Genomic DNA, 6,254 nt, shown 5'->3' with positions numbered 1-6,254 from the left:
CAGAGTCAAATGGCTTATGGTCCAGCACAGCTACTCCCCCATTTTGCAGTCTACCGCCAAAAACTTAAAGAAAACGAGCCTGCAGCGAAATAATGTTAATTCAAATGGCCTCCAGATTTTTCTGACAGTTTTCGGTTAAGATAATAAACAGTTGTATATACCGTGATATCTAAACAAATAAACGTACGTTACGCAAACTATGTATATGAATCGATACTCTTGTGTAAAGGGAAAAATAATGGCTACATAAAAAATAGTCAAAAACATGATCATTTTAACATGGAACTAAGCTTGTTATAATAAGCTCCAGACAAGACGCCATACTGCTGCCTCCGCTCCTCAGGCAAACATGTGACGCAGCAGCGGAACAAGACGGCGTCGGCAGGGGGGCGGGGCTAATGACCGGGCCCAAATAATAAAGCTCATGATAATTTAACTTTACAACATGGACATGCCCTCAGCAGCGGAGCTAACAAGTTTCATCACCAGAGAGAGCGACTATGTCATTTTGAAGTCCATCTGACATGAAGTACAACAAACCAAGAGAAGAACAGAAACATCAGGCTACTGGTCACTAATGATGAAACAACACAAATTCAAAACATGTTAACGTAATCGGTAGAAATGCTCTAGCTAGTTTGCCATTTGTTGCCAAGTGACTGATGATGACGTTGGTGACAAGCTTTACCCAGAATGCACCTGGAGACAATAAGGACGATTCATTTGTAGTTTTGTGTCATAAAGTTAAATAAGAGTCAAAATAATGCCAGTCATGTAACACAACATTTTATACTAACTATGTCACAAAAATCAGTCAGTCTGGTAAAGTTTTTAGCAACCATGAGTCAACAAGGGGGCACCCTACTCTATAACCTACTGGGGTATCTCTTACACAGTTTTCAACAGGAGAGGGTTCTCATTTGTAGTTCTCATCAGATGTTGTAAAGATAATTTGAAACACTGAAGGCATGTCCTACCTTTCATGTGGGCCCCCTACCTTACCTGTTTGCTCCTACCCTGATGTGATGCCACAAATATGTTACAGAGATGTTGATTTCTAAATCAACACCAGACTGAGTGCTGATTTAGACTGTTGGCGTTAATTTAGAAATCAACACTGGACTGGATTGCTTTTTGTTTCACTCTTTGGAACTCTTTAGTGAGTGTTAGAGAAACTACACTCACTAACACTCATGTTGTTGAACTAACACTGTATGTTTAACATACAACACTTGCACTGGAAATCTGACACTTCCAAATTTGCTGTGTATCATAATGTTCTTTCCTCATCTCATGATACGCGGAAAAAAATGGATGGATGGATGGATGGATGGGATGATCGTTTGAAAGCAATATACCTGAGAATCAAATATATATTAATTAAACTAAGTAATACAACCATAATTCCTTTTTGCTTTGGACATTTGAGACCAAATACTGCTGTGATTTGAGTATGAGTGGCAGAGAATGCCCCAGCTATCTCAGACTTTAATGTAATGATTAAGTTTGCTTTTTGGCTGCAAAGTAAAGGGAAAAAAAATAAAAAATCTTAACTGAACAACCTAAACGCTCCACTAAAGATCCATCACAGTCTGTCAGTTTCCATGTAAACTGTTCACTGAATTTGAAAATCACCGCTGCACTCTGAGCTGTGAGCTGTTGAGGCTTTCAGAGGGTTGAAAAACAGCTTATGGCTCTCCAGCGTTTCACGGCGATGAATCAAATACAGATTTCACAAGCTTAGACTTGATTAAACAAACACACTCAGGTCGGGAAGAGCATAAAGATGAAGCAAACACACTCATGGTTGGTAACTGTTATTCCACCGCTGAATTTGATGACACTCAGTGGATAGGAAATGACTTGAATGGCCCTCGGAAGGAAACTTTGAAAATTCCTTCAATATTAGAGCCATAATTCACCGCAGAGCCCGTTCGACGGCTCCAAAAGCCGTAACGCCGCCATAAAGCTGCGAGGAACACACAGAGAGCGCTTCTGTAATCGCCAATAAAGACAATAAAAACAAGTTGTCAATGGAAATACAGAGACAGCAGTCAGGGCTAATACCCCACATCCGGATAAAAGTTGAGGCTGCTTGAGTTTTTAATGTACTGTAGAGAGCAGCGGCTGCCATAATGAAATGTAATGAAGCTCTGTAATCAAAGATGGAGAGAGGAACCGCAGCAAACTCTCAGCTAATTACAGAGCAAAAGCAACATAAAGGCACAGAGGCTACTGGCAAACATGAGAGTCATACAGGAGAAAACCATGAAAAACTCATCATGTTATTTCGTAAACAAATCAGTTCATCACGGCTTTATTTTGTTTAACAGACACAGCTGCAGACAAACACCCAATACCACTTATTAGACTTCCACAATGATGTAGTTGAAATTATTGTTTTTTTTTCTTTCCCTTTCAGTGTGGTTTCCATTTTTTCCCATTGGTTTGTCATGTGACGGACCCACATTTTCCATCACAATAATAAGTAATGCACTTAAATTCAACAAACTCTATGGCCCCTAAAGACTCCATTGCTGAAAAAAATGCATCTTGAAGTTCATTTAAAATAACAGCATTATGTAAATTTGACTTTTTTTAGTTTTGCATTGTTATAAGGTTATTCGCTCATCATAAAATAATAATAATAAAAAAAAAACTAATTAACTTTTTAAAGTAATATTTCATACATATAACATTTTTATAACAACTGAAGGTAACATAGTTACTTGGTTCCATGTTCCTGGAAAATACACAAGGCTGCTCCATTAAAGTTTCCTACAGAGACATAAAAAAAAACAAAACAACAACAACAACAACAAAAACAAAAACCCTAAATTAATTACTAGAATATTTTGGTCAGATGAGAAAAAAAAAAATCAACTTCACATTGTTGAATGTACAATGACATCTTTGAATGACATTGCAAAATCCAGTTTTGATGGAGAAGCAGCAGTGCGTGATAATATTTTTTGGCTCATTTTACTGAATTTAAAAATGCAAATGAAACCGTGGCTTTAAAGAGCAAAAAAAGATCAGAACCTCACAGCCAAGGAAAGTCTGAACTATAGAATTGAGCTTACAAAAAAAAAAAAAAGTTGACGTAAATTTGTTGTACTGTCTAAATCAAAGCATTTGAGAACTGTAAACAATATGAGAAACTAATCACCAACGGAGAAGGCGTGGTTGCACATATTTGATCAGGGTTTATTATATATTCCTTAAACACGACCCATTAGGTTCTCTTCAACTTCGCCGGCATCTCCCTGTTGATAAGTGTTTATAAATAATTAAATCAAAATTTCCCCTCGTACCTGCCACCCTTTGTCAGTCTTGGAGATTCAGACACATCGTCGCACGTTAGTGTCAACCTGTCTGCATCCGTGCAGCGTGAAGCAGCGAGACACTCTCTTCTTCCCACCAACAGAACAATCGTTCCCACTGCTTCCCGTCTCTCCCAAGCAGCATCTCACACGGAAGAAAGAAATAGCGCAGCTTTTGTCGACTACATCAAAACCAATAACCACCTTTGTAGAGTTGAACTCGAATTGAACAAAACATTCGCTTTTGTTTATTTTAATCAAACGCAGGAGAAAGACTGTAAACACTGTCGGCAAATAGATTTCAAGACGGGGAGAGAAAATTAGGAAGAAAATTGTAATAAAATGACACCTGATATTGGAAGATGAAAGCAGAGGAAGAGTAATTAAAATTACATCAAGCACTCGGTGTGTGCTTAATTCCATCAAAGGTGAATGTTTCCTGTGTGACATGCTGTCTGACGGGGAACAAAGCCAGAAACCTTAAATAACTACAAATAACACCATGAGCTTCTGTTTTGCCCATCATGAATCCACAGCATGGTGCATGCAGTCTGCTGATGGACCAAAAGTGCTTCATGAATCTGAGCTGAAAAAAAAAAAAGAAAAAAAAGAAAAATGCAGTTACTCTACAAAGAAGAAAAGAGAAGGACAGCATATAAAAACAACAAAAGAAATACTGGAAATGATAAGGTGTTGAGGATAAAACGTCAGGTAATTAAAAAGAAAAGTGACGACAAACTGGACTGAGTATGCAGAGAATGAGAAAAGTAGCTAAGATAATGTAAGGATTCAAAACAAAGAACAGATCCTATATCTTAATAAATAATACCAGAAGTGAAAAGTTTTTATTGTTAGGAAAACCAAGCGAATGCCTGACCCTGCAAGAACCAGTGAGTATGGATGGACAGGTGGGTGTTTCACTGCTGTGCAATTATTTTGTTCATCAAATTTGTCTTTGCTGGTATTTAGTATTGGTCCTTGGATGTTTCTCCAGTGTAAAAGAATAAGGTTTGGACTAAATAATTTGGGAAAAGCTTTTCCTTTACTGGCTCATTGGCCACAACAGAGACATTCCCGAGTGTGGCTGTTCGTAATTAGCCTATTGACCAGATTTGTGCACACAAACAAGAAATTTGACTTTGAATCCATACTCTCATATAACACTGACATAAAATATAAACATAAAACTTTAGAGAAGGTTAAAAAACAGAAGAAATATGACATGTATTGTGTTAAAAGTGCAGGCAGAAGGCAGTGCAAAAACCCATCTTTTTTCCCTTTAAGCTATATCCCCAAAATATGTGGGATCGGCAAACATTTCAGCTGCCCTTAAATAAAGTCCATTTGTGCTTTATTCAAGTCACACATGGAGCAACAGAAAATAAATGTGTGATTGGTAATCATGGCATCTTTGATTTTGTTGGAAAAAAAAAAACAACAAACAAAATGCCTTCCTCTCCCTAAAGTTGTACTTTTTTTCCTTACTAATTTGTTTAAAAAGGAGGTTGGATTTTATTTTCTTTTTAATCTCAGTCTGACTTTATATGAAGTGCATGTCTGACCATTTTGCTGTGAAATTTGTTATTTGGGCGCATTCAAAAAATTATTTATTTTTTCTTGAAAGAATATCCGTGTCCGTTCACGAGATAGTAGTGGATTTCAGAGGAGCTCAAGTATGGCAGCTAAGTGCTACCAAAAGCTTCCTGCTCGGTAATTCAATTTCAAGTTTGCTTGATAATGCGGTGCCCTTAATCACAAAATGGATGGTGATGGCAGAGATGACATGAACAAAACCAGGCGTCAAAGTTATGGCAGAAATTTAAAAAAAGCACAACATTTGGGAGGACAACAAGATGAGTCGAAAAAATGGATGCAAATTACAACAAATACAAAACAGCAAATAACTACAGTCTCTTTGGTATGATACACAATCTCATTGCCTTTGTTGTCATGAACTGAATAATGAAAAATTTCAGTGTATTTTTTCAATCTTTACCCATCATTTCATAAAAAGATTACAAGAAGTTGTGCCACTTAAGGGCGATAAACTTTCAGAGTGGATCTTGAAACATGTCCTTCATCCTTTTTCTAAATGGTTCTGTGGAACAAACGTGCATTCAGCAATGCCCGAAAAAAAAGAGAAAAAAACAGGAAGAAAACTGTCACATAGAAAACTATGTGAGAGAACAAAAGGAATTGTTTTGTCTAAGAAGTAGAGACAAAGCAACTGAGTCGTAAAATGAAGGAAAAAAAGTAAAGAGTGGGCGAAGGAGAAACAAAAGGTGAAAAGGCCTGGAGTGTATTGAAAGAAAAATGTCAAAGACAATATAAAAGCATGGACAGTGAAAAGAAGTAAGAGCCAAAGAAATTACACAAAAGAGTCGTCAGAGACTAGGACTGAAGAAGAAAAAAAAAGGGTTGAGAAAGACAAATAAGTGAAGGCGGAAAACCAGAAGCAAAAGAATGAGGCGACAATGTGGACAAAAAGCGGCGACAGACTAAAAAAAAAACAAAAAAAAAGAAACAAAAAAACACTACAGACCTTTAGGTGAAGTAAAATTCATTCTTTTCTTCATGCGAAGAAGACTGAAAAGCCTCCTTTGATGTGTGTGGTGTTTTACAAGAAGACAACAAACCAGCAGTGATGAGTTTTATATTCCATGCTGTGTTTATGATGTGTTTGCGTGCTTTATGACTTTCTGTCACGTCCTGTGTGCTGCAGCAGCCCTTCTCGCACTGGAGATGAATTTCCCTGCAGGCTGGAATAAAGTGGATCTGCTCTTATCTAATCTGCCGCAGTATGAAGAGCGAGCCGATAGATTTGTGATAAAATGCTCCAGGATCAGAGTGCCGGTCACATCCGTGGCCCCTGACGTGCAGTCGGAGCCGGGATGCAGCTCGGCGGGAAGGCCGGATTAACATGCCGCCTTG

General features: G+C 37.8%; 1 long non-coding RNA gene across 1 annotated transcript in view; it reads right to left on the bottom strand.

Annotated features, from left to right (window-relative positions):
- Nucleotides 1-729: 729 nt before the first annotated feature.
- LOC107836018 (uncharacterized) overlaps nucleotides 730-6,254 on the bottom strand; it is a 577,303-nt gene continuing 571,778 nt past the window's right edge. The window contains exon 3 of the long non-coding RNA XR_001661869.1: nucleotides 730-792. This is a non-coding gene — a long non-coding RNA (uncharacterized LOC107836018). The remainder of the gene's footprint in view (nucleotides 793-6,254) is intronic.

Source organism: Poecilia formosa, unplaced genomic scaffold, assembly GCF_000485575.1.
Source record: "Poecilia formosa unplaced genomic scaffold, Poecilia_formosa-5.1.2 Scaffold35, whole genome shotgun sequence".
Taxonomy (NCBI): domain Eukaryota; kingdom Metazoa; phylum Chordata; class Actinopteri; order Cyprinodontiformes; family Poeciliidae; genus Poecilia; species Poecilia formosa.
The sequence above is the reverse complement of the archived record's forward strand: the minus strand, read 5'-3'. Positions and strand labels throughout refer to the sequence as shown.